General features: G+C 36.8%; 1 pseudogene; it reads left to right on the top strand.

Annotated features, from left to right (window-relative positions):
* Window positions 1-8,206: 8,206 nt before the first annotated feature.
* LOC113269465 (60S ribosomal protein L28-like) lies at window positions 8,207-13,582 on the top strand (annotated as a pseudogene).
* Window positions 13,583-15,592: the final 2,010 nt, after the last annotated feature.

Raw genomic sequence — 15,592 nt, forward strand, 5'->3', positions numbered from 1 at the left:
TAGTTTTTATAGGGCATGATAAAGGATGACTACTGTCTTCTCACTCATATTTGCACTGAAATGGAAAAAACACTGAAAAAAACACAAAAATGTGATTTATAATGTTGATCAAACTCCCCTAATTTTCCATAGAATTCATTTGGTGTTACTTTCTCATGAATGTCAATAAACTCAAATAGTAGTGCTTATTGAATTACCATTGTAAATCCCAGCTGTTGCCAAACTTCACAAATTGACCTTAACAGTTCATACTCATAACCTTCGACAGGAGAAGGCATTTGGCTGAATAGAGTTAAATGAACAAAGTATTGTACCTGGGGCTACAAGGTGGTGAAAGATAAATCCACTGCAAGGCAGGTGTCACATACATAATAGACTTTGAGTTTTGAAGATCCAATTCTATGCATATTTTTATTATTCTGTAAAGTGTTTCCAAAGTTCTATATTAAACCAATCAGCAAATATCTATTTTGTACTTGCTGCTTACAGGACTTCTGATAATCTAAAAATGCATACTTCTGTGGTCGGTTTTCCCTTAGAGTGCAAAACCAGCTCTTCATTGTGCTTATGCCATTTATAGTGTACCAAGATGCCAGAAATATGACTGACTATAGCAAGAATCTTTGTTTTATTTTTACTTCCATTTTATTGATGAGGAAAAAATGAGTCTCTGGAGATTGTGAAGTAATTAGCCAAGGTTGTCAGGATTTGAACTTAGGTTGATAGACACTAAGTTTCTTTCCCTTTCCATTATATTATTTGGTTTCACATCCTATGTTTTTAAGAGTCAGTTTTTCCTTCTTTCTTTCTTTTTTTTTTTAAAGGGAACTGTTTCATGCAACTTGCATTTTTCTGATTCTTAATTCTTTTCTGTATTATTGTTTTATGCCAAATGTTTCTTTAAACATTAAATAATGAAGTAGTACAATAGATTTAAAGTAATAATATTGAATTTTTACTGGACTTTTTATTGTAATATAGTTGACATACCATGTTATATTAGTTTTAGACATAAAGTATTATATTAGATTCAGGAACACCACATAGTGAATCAACAATTCTATACATTATGCAGTGTTCACCACCATCAGTGTAGTCACCATCTGTCACCATACAACACTATTTCAGTATTATTGACTATATTCCCTATGCTGTACTTTTCATCCCAGGACTTAGTTATTTTATAACTGGAAGTTTGTTCCTCTTAATCCCCTTCACATATTTGCCTCATCCCCCGATCCCCTTGCCCTCTGGCAACCACTAGTTTGTTTTCTGTATGTATGAGTATGTTTCTGTTTTTCATTTATTTGTTTGTTCCATCTTTTTTTTTTTTTAACATTCTACATTTAAATCATATGTCATTTGTCTTTCTCTGACTTACTTCACTTAGCATGATACCCTCTAGGTTTAACCATGTTGTCATAAATGGTTGTCATACAATTATCATATGGTTTCACTCATTTATGGAACATAAGGAATAGCACGGAGATTGGTAGGAGAAGGAAGGGAAGAATGAAGGGGGGGTAAACAGAAGGGGGAATGAACCACGAGAAACTATGGACTCTGGGAAACAAACTGAGGGTTTCAGAGGGGAGGGGGTGGGGGATTGGGCTAAGCTGGTGATGGGTATTAAGGAGGGCACGTATTCGTGGAGCACTGGGTGTTATACGCAAATAATGAATCATGGGACACTACATCAAAAACTAATGATGTACTATATGGTGACTAACATAACATAATTAAAAAATTTAAAAAAATTGTTATAAATGGCAAGATTTCATTCTTTTTTTATGGCTGAGTAATATTTCGTGTGTGTGTGTGTGTGTGTGTGTGTGTGTTCTTTATCCATTCAGCTATCAGTGGGCACTTAGATTGCTTCCATAATGTGCTATTGTAAATGAAGCTACAATAAACATAGGACTGCATATAAATTTCAAATATTTTTGTTTTCTTTCAGTAATTTTTAGCAGTAGAATTACTGGGTCATAGGGTAGTTTTATTTTTAATTTTTTGAGGAAACTTCATCTTGTGTTCCACAGTGGCTGCACCAATTCACATTACCACCAGTGCACAAGGATTCCCTTTTCTTCACATCCTCCCCAGTACTTGTTATTTCTTGTCATTTTCCTGTTAGCCATTCTGACTGGTGTGAGGTGGTGTGTCATTGTGGTTTTGTTTCACATTTCCCTGATGATGAGTGATGTTGAGCATCCTTTCATGTGTCTGTTGGCCATCTGTGTATCTTCTTTGGAAAAAAAAAAAATGTTTGTTAAGGTCCTTTGCCCATGTTAATCAGATTATTATTATTTGGGGGGGGTATTGAGTTGTACGAGTTATTTATATATTTTGGATATTAACCTTTTGTTGGATATATTGTTTTAAAATTGAATTGAACAACATCGGGTACACATTTTAAAAGAAACAGATTTTCATTTTTAATGTGTCCATGGTAGTAGCTTTTTACTTTGTTCTCATGGTCAGATGTTTTTCTAAGCCTACATTCCTTGCATAAGTCCTGCTGTTATAGCTTTTATAGTATCAGGGTGGAGATAATTGTGCATATTTTGTATTGTTTTTTTAAAAGATTTTATTTATTTAGGGGTACCTAGGTGGCTCAGTCAGTTAAGCATCTGCTTTTGGCTCAGGTTTTATGATGCTTAACCAACTAAGTCATCCGGGTGCCCCTTGTATTCCATTTTTATCAGGGCTATCTATTGTCCCTTTATGATTATGATACTACAGACAAAGATAGAAAACGATATATTCAAGAAAGTTAAATTTTACTAAATGTGTGATATTTTTGGAAGTTACTTAATCTTTGGAAAGCTTTGGTTTCCTCTTTCATTAGATGGGGATAATAACCAAATATTATAGGGTTATAGTGAGGATTAAATGAACCAGTGATTTAGATGGATAGATACATAGGTAGATAGGTAGGTAAGTAGGTAGAATGAACATACTTAGTAAATGAAGTTTAAGTCTAAGGAAAATATAAGTGACCATTGAACAACATGAGGGTTGAGGGCACAGATTCCCTACGTAGTCCAGATTTTACATACAACTTTTGACTCCCTAAAAACTTAACTACTAATACCGAAAACCTCAAGAGATCCCTTTTTATTGTGATACAGGATTTACTGGAGGTAGGAACTGCTCATGCAAAGATGATTAGTGTCATACTGTATTTTAAGCATATACTTGTAACACTTAAGCTCACCACAATAACAACAGGAGGTGGCTACAAAATTATTATAATGGTCTGGTGTGTACTATAATTAATTTTATGCAGTTATGATTTAATATTGCATCTTTACATTTGTTTACATTTCTCTCGACTGTGAAAATGCCATGTACAGTCTGTATTTCCTGTGTATAAGTGTTGACAAATTTTAACTTTTTATAATAGATTTGTGTATATCTTATGGTAGTAAATGATAAAATAGACTAGTAGTAACACATATTATATGCATTCATGACATAACTTTTTTCTATTTTTTAAAAATATTTCTAGATTATGTGGCTTGTCTGCAAGTTTTTTCAAATTATCACAAATCTCCAAAAATTTTTTCAATACATTTATTGAAAATATCTGCATATAAATGGACCCACACAGTTCAAACCCATGTTTTTCAAGGGTCATTCATACAAGAGGTGCATTTAAATAAAGTTAACATTTATTTATTTTTTTAATAATATTTTTTTATTATATTATGTTAGTCACCATACAGTACATCCCTAGTTTTTGATGTAAAATTCCATGATTCATTACTTGCATATAACACCCAGTACACCATGCAATACGTGCCCTTCTTAATACCCATCACCAGCCTATCTCATTCCCCAACCCCCCACCCCCCTCCCCTCTGAAGCCCTCAGTTTGTTTCCCAGGGTCCATAGTCTTTCATGGTTCATTCCCCCTTCTATTTACCCTCCCCCCCTTTCTTCTTCCCTTCCTTCTCCTACCGATCTTCCTACTTCTTATGTTCCGTAAATGAGTGAAACCATATGATAATTGTCTTTCTCTGCTTGACTTATTTCGCTTACCATTATCTCCTCCTTTTTATATGCAAGGCCTATTCCAAGTACTTTATATAATCTTATGTTAATATCCATTACATTATCAGACATGTATCTTACTATTTCCGTTTTACTCATGATAAAACTGAGATTTAGATTAGATAGATGTTTTGCTGAAGGACCCACAAGTATCAGTGAATGGAAACAAGATTTAAATTCATGTCTTACTGACTTTAAAACCCATGATTGTAAGCCATACTTTATGCTGTATTTTTAAATTTACCTTTATTTGTTAAATGGGATGTGTATAACCTACTATTTGATGTATAGATGCTGGTTTATGGGGATAGCAAACATGGACTAAAGTGGTAAAATTAAGTATCAAAATGTCAGGAGCCTAGGAGAAGCTAAAAATTGAACATTCTAATCTTGACTGTTAGAATTAATCAGATGTCATAAAATAAAGTGCTAGGAACCACATTTTGCCCCTTTTGATACTTTCTCTAAATGGCTATTATGGGATACAGTTATAGTTTCAGTACAGGACTGAGCCAGGATGAGACTGGAAAAGATGTGGGAAGTTCTTCTGTCTATATAAGCATCATGTCAGGTTTAAGCATTTGTGGTATGTTTGATCATTCTTTTCCCCGAATATTTGGAGCATCACAAGATCAATGAAGTTCCCGGGTTTTGTAGCCAAATTAGTATCCATCTTTTCCTTCCTATCCCATGAATTATAGACATCACAGCTAGTTAGTGCCAAAAACTTATAAATCAGGGCTAGTCGGAAAGTTATGTTTCTCAATTTTGGGGTATTACATGATGGTTTGTAGAATTGAAACGATGTGGTAGAAAGAAAGATGGCCTTAATCTCCCTGCTTTGTCACATAGTAGCTTTGTGATTACAGACAAACTACTTTTCTCTGTGTCTCACCTTCTGTGAGATTTAAGGTCAGAAAGTCCCCACATTCAAATCTTGTCCCCATTCCTTAATAGCTTTTTGACCTTGTCAAGACCTTTTATTTGCTCTAAATCTCAGTTATGTATTTATAACTTTATAACTAGAAATTTCCTATGAACACTTCTTCATAGGGTTATGAGGATCAAGCTAGGATAATATATATATAAAGCATTTGGGTATGTGCATTGAACATAACAAGCATTTAATAAATTTTAGCATTACTGAACATATATATATCACATTTTTCCTATGACTTGTATTTTGTTCCCTCTGTGTTAGGCCTGGATGTAAGATTTATATACAGTCATACCTCAGAGATACTGCTGTTTCAGTTCCAGATCACTACAATAAAGTGAATATTGCAGTAAAGCAGGTGAAATAAATGTTTTGTTTTCACAGTACATATAAAAGTTATGTTCGGGGCGCCTGGGTGGCTCAGTCGTTAAGCGTCTGCCTTCGGCTCAGGGCATGATCCCGGCGTTATGGGATCGAGCCCCACGTCAGGCTCCTCCGCTATGAGCCTGCTTCTTCCTCTCCCACTCCCCCTGCTTGTGTTCCCTCTCTCGCTGGCTGTCTCTCTCTCTCTGTCAAATAAATAAATAAAACCTTTAAAAAAACAAAATAAAAGTTATGTTCACACTATACCATAGTCTATTAATTGTGCAATAGCATTGTGTCTACAAAATCAACATACATACCTTAATTTAAAAATACTTTGTTACTAAAAAATGCTAACCATCTTTGGACCTTTTAGTCAGTCATAGTCTTTTTGCTTGTAGAGAGGCTTGCCTTGATGTTGATGACTGCTGACTGGTCAGGTAGTTGCTGAAGGTTAGGGTGACATATTAACCACAGTAGATCTAGAGGCAATCCTCTCAAACCCTGCTGCTGTTTTATCAACTAAGTTAATTAATACTCTAAATCTTTGTTATTTCAACAGTCTTCATGGCATCTTCAACAGGAGTAGATTCCATCTGAAGAAACCACTTTCAGGGTGCCTGGGTGGCTCAGTCAGTTAAGTGTCTGCCTTTAGCTCAGGTCATGGTCTCAGGGTCCTGGGATCGAGCCCTGTGTCTGGCTCCCTGCTCAGTGGGAAGCCTGCTTCTCCTTCTTCCTCTCCCCCTGCTTGTGCTCTCTCTTTCTCTCTGTCAAATAAATAAACACAATCTTTAAATTAAAAAAAAAAAAACACTTTCTTTGCTCATCCTTAAAAAACAACTCCTCATCTGTTCAAGACTTATCCTAAGATTGTGGCAGTTCAGTCACGTCTTCAGGCTCCACTTGTAATTCCAGTTCTTCTGCCATTTCTACCACATGTACAGTTACTGCCCCCACTCAAGTCTTGAACCCCTCAAAGTCATCTCTGAGGGCTGGAATCAACTTCTTCCACACTCCTGTTCATGTTGATATTTTGACCTTTTCCCATGAATCCTGAACGTTATCATGATATCTTGAATGCTGAATCCTTTCCGGAAGGTTTCCAATTTATTTTGCCCAGATCCATCAAAGGAATCACTATCCGTGGCAGCTATAGCCTTATGAAGTATATTTCTTTTTTTTTTTTTAAAGATTTTATTTATTTATTCGACAGAGATAGAGACAGCCAGCGAGAGAGGGAACACAAGCAGGGGGAGTGGGAGAGGAAGAAGCGGGCTCATAGGAGAGGAGCCTGATGTGGGGCTCGATCCCATAACCGCGGGATCATGCCCTGAGCCGAAGGCAGACGCTTAACCGCTGTGCCACCCAGGCGCCCCTAAAGTATATTTCTTAAACATTAAGGCTTGAAATTCAGAATTATTCCTTGATTCATGGGCTACATTATGGATGTTATATTAGGAGGCATGAAAAAAAAAATCTCCTTATTGTACATCTCCATTAGAGCTCTTGGGTGACCAGATGCACTGTCAGTGAGCAATAATATTTTGAAAAGAGTTTTGTTTGTTCGTTTATTTCGAGCAGTAGGTCTTAACAGCGGCCTGAAAATATGTAGACAATTGTGTTGTAAACAGATGTGCTGTCATCCAGACCTTGTTGTCCCCTTCACAGAGCAGAGGCAGTGTAGATTTAGCTTAATTCTTCAGGGCCCTAGGGTTTTCCAACCAGTAAATGAGCATTGTCATCAGCTTCAGTCACCACCTGCATTAGTTCCTAACAAGAGAGTCAGGCTGTCCTTTGAAGCTTTGAAGCTACATATTCACTTCTCTTCTCTAGCTACAAAAGTTCTAGATGGCATCTTCTTCCAGTGTAAAGCAATTATATCTACACTGAAAATCTTTTGTTGAGTATAACCACCTTCATAAATTCTCTCAGCTAGATCTTCTGTATAACTTGATGTAGCTTCTCTATTAGCACTTGTTGCTTCAACCTTCACTCTCATGTTGTGGAGATGGCTTCTTTCCTTAAACCTCATGAACCAGCCTCTGCTAGCTTCAGACTTTTCTTCTGAAGCTTCCTCACCCTCTCTCAGCCTTCATAGAATTGTAGAGAGTTAGGACCTTGCTCTGGGGGATTAAGCTTTGGCTTAAGATAATGTTGTGGCTGGTTTGATCTTCTATCCAGACCACTAAAATATTCTCTGTATCAGCAAAAAGGCTTTATCATTCATGTGTTCACTGGAGTAGCACTTTTAATTTTAATTTCCGTCAAATACTTTCCCTTTGCATTCACAACTTGGCTGTTTGGTGAAAAGGCCTAGCTTTTGGCTTATCTTGGCGTTTACATGCCTTCCTCCCTAAGCTCAAGAATTTCTAGTTCTTGATTTAAAGTGAGAGACATGTGACTCTTCCTTTCACTTGAACACTTAGAGGTCATTGTAGGGTTATTAATTGGCTTAATTTCAAAATGTTGTGTCTCAGGGAATAAGAAGGCCCAAGAAGAGGGAGAGAAAAGCAGAGCAACTGGTTGGTGGGGCCAATCAGAACACACAACATTTACAATTAAGTTTGTTGGCATTTGTGGGCACTGTTTTTGGAGCCCCAACACAATTTTAATAGTAACATCAAAAATCAGCGATGGCAGATCATCATAACAAATACAGTAATGATGAGAAAGTTTGAAATATCACAATAATCACCAAAATGTGACATTAGAGACACTAAGTGAACAAACATTGTTTTAAAAAAATGGTGCTGACAGATGTGCTCAATGCAGAGTTGCCATAAATTTTCACTTTGTAAAAAGAGGCAATGTCTGCAAAGCAGAGTAAAGCCAAGCACAATAAAATGAAGTATGTCTGTAATTGAAGACCATGGTAAGGATTAAATTAAATAATGCACATAGACTGATGAATAAGGACCTGGCATTTAGTAGATGTTCAAAAATATTAGAACAACGGGGCGCCTGGGTGGCTCAGTCGTTAAGCGTCTGCCTTCGGCTCAGGGCGTGGTCCCGGACTTTTCTGGGATTGAGCCCTGCATCGGGCTCCTCCTCTGGGAGCCTGCTTCTTCCTCTCCCACTCCCCCTGCTTGTGTTCCCTCTCTCGCTGTCTGTCTCTCTGGCAAATGGATAAATAAAATCTTAAAAAAAAAATACAGTATTTCTAAAACAAACAAACAAACAAAAAAAACCAAAAATATTAGAACATGAGATACAGTGATATGCAGTTAAGCCAAACATCCACACAGGCATAATGTGAATTAACAACAATGAGTGTAGAAAGAATTTTTGATTCATTCTTTCATTCATTCATTCTGTTCAACAATCTTTATTACTAGTTCCGTACCTGGCAGGGATCTTATATACCAAGGGGAAAGCAAAGTTTAATAAGACTGGGTTTCTTCCCTATAAATTGTCTTTATTCCGAGATCCAGGTGTCTGTTGATAAATTTCAGAGTCCATGAATTCTCTTAAAAAATATACAAAATTGAGTATTTTTATTTTCTAGGAAGTATATCTGTCCCTTTCATCAGCTGTTTTGCAGACACCCCTAGAGATACTCAATTTTAGAGATCCCTGATCCATAATTATAGCTTTGGCAGCAGTATTGATCCCCACTTGCCTAGACTTTGAATTTCAGGATAACTGGATTCAGTTTCTAGATTCCTTCCCCGGTTGTTCTGTGACTTAATTTAAACCTCAGTTTCCAGATGTATAAAACTGCGATGGTAGTACCTACCTCTCAGGCTTGTGTCAATAATACATATCAAAAAGAATCTCAGTATATGGCACTTCATAGGTATTCAAAAGTAGTGGTCCCTTTCACATTGGTTTCTGCCTCAGAGCAGAAGGATACCTTCCTCATCACAGATCGGTCGTAGCTTATTGACTCATTCTCAGTGGTCAGGATCCTCTGCTCCGAGAATAGTCACATATAAAAGTGATATAAAGGTCAAAACATAATTGATGATCATTAAAACAGAAAACCTTGGCTCATGCCCCTGGTCTCCATATCATAATTCATATATATCATGTCATACACCTTATATTGTACCTGCAGTTGCCGGTTACTTTATATGTAATTACTGTCACAGTTGTGTGGCATTGTGATTCAGATCTCTTCAGTCATTACATAAGGTGTGATAAGTGACACAAGCGCACATTTATCCTTCAGATGTTTCTCACAGTAAGGGGAGACTACAGAAATTCAAGTTATACAGCAGCACAGACTGAGAACCCCTTGTAGGAAGAAAAGGGGCTGCTGAGAGCCATAGAACTGTATACAAAGGCTGATAGGTAAAAATGAAGTGGTAGTGATATGATGGTGGAAGGGTATTTTATAGAATAATTAAATGTCCCTGCAAGAAAATAGAGTAATCATTTGGACAAATATTGAGTCATTATTATAATATAACAAAAATACATGTTAGAGTCTTCCTATTGCTATTTTAGATTATTCCAGCCATGCCACACATTTTACCTTTTTTCAGTGGAAATCTGTAACAGCCACCAGCACTTATGTCATAGAGCTAGTGACATGAAAACTCAGAGCATCAGCTCAACCTGTTGATCCAAAGTGCTCATGCAGAGCTCTATACCCGAGTTCTTTCTCTAGGTGACCAAAACCTGGCCTCTCAAGTACCAGAACCTGGCATAAAGTGGGAGTTTTTCGTGAATAGATTTCTTTATAAGCAAAGTATTTTGAAAAGAATTTGTGTTCTATACAGTTTGTATAGAATATTGATAATATTTTCCATGACAAGTGATATTCTCATTTATCACTGGAAAAACTACAAATCCCTTACCATTATACATGACATATACACATAAATATATACATTTATTTATATTAGGGACCTAATAAATATATGGAGACACAAGTTGAAGAAACATGTTGTGGGCTCTACCTTTAGTGAGCTTCTGCTCTGTTGAAGAAGTCATACTTTAAAACAGTTACAACTGAAGTGGTGGTAGGAGTGGTATATGTGGGATGGGAAATCCATGGTAATATGAGAACATGTAACAGGAACACCAAACACAGATTCAGAGACTCAGGAAAGACTTCTTAAAAGAGGTGACACCAGACTGACCTTAAGGAGGAGTAAGAGCTAACCAAATGAGCAGCGGGGGTTGAAGCAAACACTAATCCTGACAGATGGAGGTTAGATGCAAAAGACCAGAGACAAGTGAGGCATGTGATATATTCTAGGAAGTGGAAGAACTTCAGTATGACTAGGGTATAAATCAGCAAGTAGACAGGACATTGTAAAGAGATTAGGGTAGAAAAGGAAATAGAATAACTTTGAATGAGGAAAGACATGGAATTGTACACTTGGCTTCTCTCTGAAAACTTCTCAGAACTTTCAGATAAACACTCACTATTTCCTTACTCCCCATGGGTCCAAAGAACCATGGATTGATGTGCCTAGAGAAAAGCAGTAATTACTGCTTGTTGTTTGCATGGCAGGCATGGGATGGTTCATTTCTCACACAGCATCAAAGTGAAGTGATCTTCAAAGGCCTTTATATAGGAAGGTTAAAAGACAGACAAAAATTTTGAATGAAATTTTCATTCTGGTAGAGAAGAAGATCAACAAGTAGAGCAGTAGGTATATAATATAGTATTAGATATCAATAAAATATGAAAATTAATGCTTGGTGACTTAAATAAAATGGAAATGGTTTAAAATGGGCCCTTAGGATATCAGATATATAAAATATTCTGATTTCCTTTAAACCAGGGAGCTTTCTACACAGGATATTGGAGTCCTTTTAACTAGATCCAGTAAATCCTAGACCTTTACCTACTAATGTTATTTTTGTTTGTTTTACTGTCCACTATTCTAAAACAAGTTGTAGAATAGATCATATTCCACCTACCTGACACCATGCAGATTAGAAATTACTTGGACTCAGGAGATTGAGAATGAGATAGAAAACAAATAGCTCTTCTTTGTATCATTTGTACTATTGTAATAAAAAAAATTTATATTTCGTTTTAAAAACTTTATATAATTAATGGAACAATAAAGTTAATGGAAAATGAAAATGAAAACTGTTTTTTAAAAACTTTTTTTTTTCCTGAAGGCAAATAATGAAGGATAAGTCTGATCAAAATGAAACTCCACAATTCACCCATTTGTTGATTGAAAGTAGAGTTCTCCTTTCTCATTGATCTATACCTGTTTCCTCTGTTTTAAATGTTACTAAAAGATAATAATTTAGGGGCGCCTGGGTGTCTCAGTCAGTTAAACTTCTGCCTCCGGCTCAGGTCATGATCCCAGGGTCCTGGGATTGACCCACACATCAGGCTTCCTGCTGGGGTGGGGGGGAGCCTGCTTCTCCTCCCTCTGCCCCTTCACCCCTACTCGTGCTCTCTCTCTCTCACGTTTTCTGCCCTTTCTCAAATAAATCAATAAAATCTAAAAAGAAAGATAATAATTTAATTCATTTCTCAGTTTCCAAAGTAATTTACCATCTCTAGTATTGTTTCAAGGTTTAGGAGCATGCTTTCTTATCCCCATTGTATTTACATGTTAAAAATAAATGATGGAATTTTTGTTCATGATTCTTCACATTTGACTCTAGCTGCTATTGAATATGATGCATACATATATTGAGAAAGCTTTCTAATATAATTCAGTTATAGGAACTAAACACAGAGTATGTTGTCCCCTGACCATTTATTCTACCTTGAGTCTTAGAGAGTTTTTAATTTTATATTTATTCTTCAACAGTGTGTATAAAAGATGCACTAAAAGCTGCTGCTTTCTCTACAACATCATAGTCACAGTTAGTTAAATATTTAATGCCACGAGCACAAGGCAGGGCATGCAATGAACATGAACTTGACTATAAAACCACTGTAATAGGTTTAGATCCCTTGGGTTTCCAATGTGCTCTGTACTGATACAGCAAATGGGGGAACAGTCTCATCAAGATGCACGTTTAAACAGGAATCTGTCGTGCCATATCCGTTGACAAGATTAATTATAGATCTCTGAACCTGATGTGCTTCTTAATATCTTGAATCGCTTTCCTAGTATGCAGTTAAGCTGCAGTATTTGTTGTAGCCTTGTGTAATTCTGGATAATTCTCTTTTCCAGAGTAATACTTTTCAATATATTTCAAGTCTTAATGACTTAACTGAGTGCCTGATAAAAGTTTCCGTTAGTGATTTGCCCTTAGTCCTTGCATTTGTTCATTGAAATTAAGAGTCCTTTTACAATAGTAGCAAAATTCTGAAAGAATGCAAGAGCTCTCTTAATGAGAAAATTCAGCTATTTTCTCTAGTATGTATGTCTTCAAATGAAAGGGTGAAACAGTAAATAAAACAGTAAATACAGTAAAAATTATTATAAGATACTTTGCTTTATGAATCACACAATCTGCCTTAAAAGATATGAAAAGAAAAAAGAAAGACCCCAAATTATTTTTTAAAGCTGAAATTATGGTGATAGTAGATCCCGTACACCATTTGTATTAAAAAATACTTAGGTTATATATCAAAGGAGTTTGAAAGCACAAGTTTATGGTGAAACAGATGTAGAACTGAATCAGGGTATCAGTGTTTACAAATTGGGTCAAGTTATTTAATGTTTTGATCTTTAGTTTTCTCATTTATAAAATGGAAAAGGTAAACCAACTTTTTGGATTTGTTATAATGATTACATAGTTTGATACACAGAGGTGATTATCACAATGCTTGGGCCATCACAATCACTAAATGCCAGCTTAAAAATAAGCAGCTCTTTCCCTCCCGGCTGCCATAGTGAGAGGAGCTGCCGCCCTGTCCTCCCACCTGCAGTGGATGGATGAACATGCAGAACTGCTCGTTTCCTGATCAAGAGGAACAAGCAGACATACAGCACAGAACCCAATAACCTGAAGGCTTGTAACTTCTACCACGATGGGCTGATTCACTGCAAGACTGTGGGCATGGAGCTGGCAGTCTATGACAAATATGTAGTTGTGGTCATGAATTGGAGATATGGCCAGCAAACCCTGCCACCTCCTATGTGTGGTCCACCATCAGCAAGAATGCCCAGGCCACCCTCAGCAGCATCAGACACGTGATCTGCAAGAACAAGTACAGCCCCAGATCTGTGCATGGCTGCCATTTGCAGAACCAGCACCATCCTGTGCAACCAGAAGCTTGTGATGGGGAAGAGGTTGGGGCTGCCCCACCAAGAGCTCCTGAGAACCTGCCCCCCACCTCCAAAGCAATAAAGATGTTAACCACCTAAAAACAAAAATAAACATAATACTTCATGCAGTTTGAAATATTTGCCTAGGCTTTCTATTGACCCCATCATCTTAAATGTGAATCCAAGAAGTAAGCTTCATAAAAATCTTTACAGTTGATCTTAATGAAGACTCAGATGTCTTTGTTTTATTGTGATGTATCCTCATAATGGATTCTTGAGATATTTATTAATATACTGCATTCAGTATTCTTAAACATGAAACTAATATGCTCAACCACCTTTTACTTTTCTCCTATTTTCTTTAATATCTAGGAAAGTACTCTTAGTTGCAGGACATAGTAGGTCATTAGCTCTCTGTACCTCTGTGCTCCCATCTCCCCATGATATGGTTGAAGCTCTTTGCTCTCTTCAAGGGTGCACTGCCAAATAGTTTCCTTTCCTGCTACTGACTTGACCTACCTCCTTCATTCATGATTCCATTTTTCTTTCTTTCTTCTTTTTTAAATTATTATTATGTTAAGTTAGCCAACATATAATACATCATTAGTTTTTGATGTGGTGTTCAGTGATTCATTAGTTGCATATAACACCCAGTGCTCGTCACAACACATGCCCTCCTTAATACCCATCACCCAGTGACCCCATCCCCCAAACCCCCTCCTTTATGTAACCCTCAATGTTTTTCCTGGAGTCCAGAGTGTCTCATTGGTTTGTCGCCCTCTCTGATTTCTTCCCATTCCATTTTTCTTTTTAATCACACCCAGTACTCTGGTGATGATGATGCAAAATTCTCATCTCATTTTGGGGGTGGACTGGCCAGCCTCAAGTAAGGGATAATGCTAGGGAGGCAAAGCTAGTGGATCAGAATCAAGTCAATGAATGATGGATATGATACTTGTCTTATTTATTTATTATATTTCTTTAGGGTGGGAAAACACACCCTTAAAGGAACTGAATTAGACTAGACAGTAAGAAGGCTGTTTGTCATTTTCATCAAAATTTTTAACATCATCATTAACGACATCATCATCATCACTACCACCACTGCTACCATCATCATTATAATCCCATTTTCAAAAAAATAGGAAAGTGTATCAGTGTTACATTGAAACAGTCAAATAATAGGTTAAAACAAAACTTGGCTATTATTGTATAATCTTTATTCCACAAGTTATTGATTGACTATAGATTGCTTTTTACTGAGATATAGTTCACATAACATAAAATTCACTGTTATTTATTTATTTATTTATCTATTTATTTATTTATTTAAGAGAGAGAGAGAGAGATCATGAGAACATGAGCAGGGGGAGAGGCAGAGGGAGAGAATCCACAAACAGACTCCCCACTGAGCACAGAGCCTGAGTTGGGGCTTGATCCCATAACCCTGAGCCAAAACCAAGTCGGAGACTCAACTAACTGAGCCACCCAAGCGCCCCAAATTCACAGTTTTAAAGCGTGCAGTTTAGTGGTTTTCATCCTCCCTTCCATGGATGCCTTAGCAATAGCCTTTCTTGCTATTTGGCCTTGTCTTGAAAACTTGTGGATCTGATTCTTAGTCAAGATTTACTAATGTGAGTATGTTAGTTTCTTACCATTGCTAGAACAAATTATGGCAAATTTAACAGCTTAAAATAATGCAGATTTAGTATTTTGCAGTTTGGAGGTCCTTTTAAGCTATAATCAAAGTGTTAGCCTCACTGCATTGCTTTTGGAGACTTAATGGGGAACTCATTTCTTTGCCTTTTCCAATTTCCAGGGGCTGCCCACATGCTTTGCTCATGGCCCCTTCCTTCGTCTTCAAAGCCAGTAGCATAACATCTTCAAATCTCTCTCTCTCTTTTCCTCTTGCCTCCAATTTTCAGTTTTAAAGATCTTTGTGGTTACTTTGGGCTGACCCAGATAATCCAGGATAATATCTCCATCTCAAGATCTTTCATCACATCTACAAAGTCCCCTTTGTTGTGTAAGGGAACATTCATAGGTTCTGGAAATTAGGATGTGGACATCTTTGAGGTAGGGAGTTGTCATT

This window comes from Ursus arctos, unplaced genomic scaffold (assembly GCF_023065955.2).
Source record: "Ursus arctos isolate Adak ecotype North America unplaced genomic scaffold, UrsArc2.0 scaffold_22, whole genome shotgun sequence".
NCBI classification, from domain to species: Eukaryota; Metazoa; Chordata; class Mammalia; order Carnivora; family Ursidae; genus Ursus; species Ursus arctos.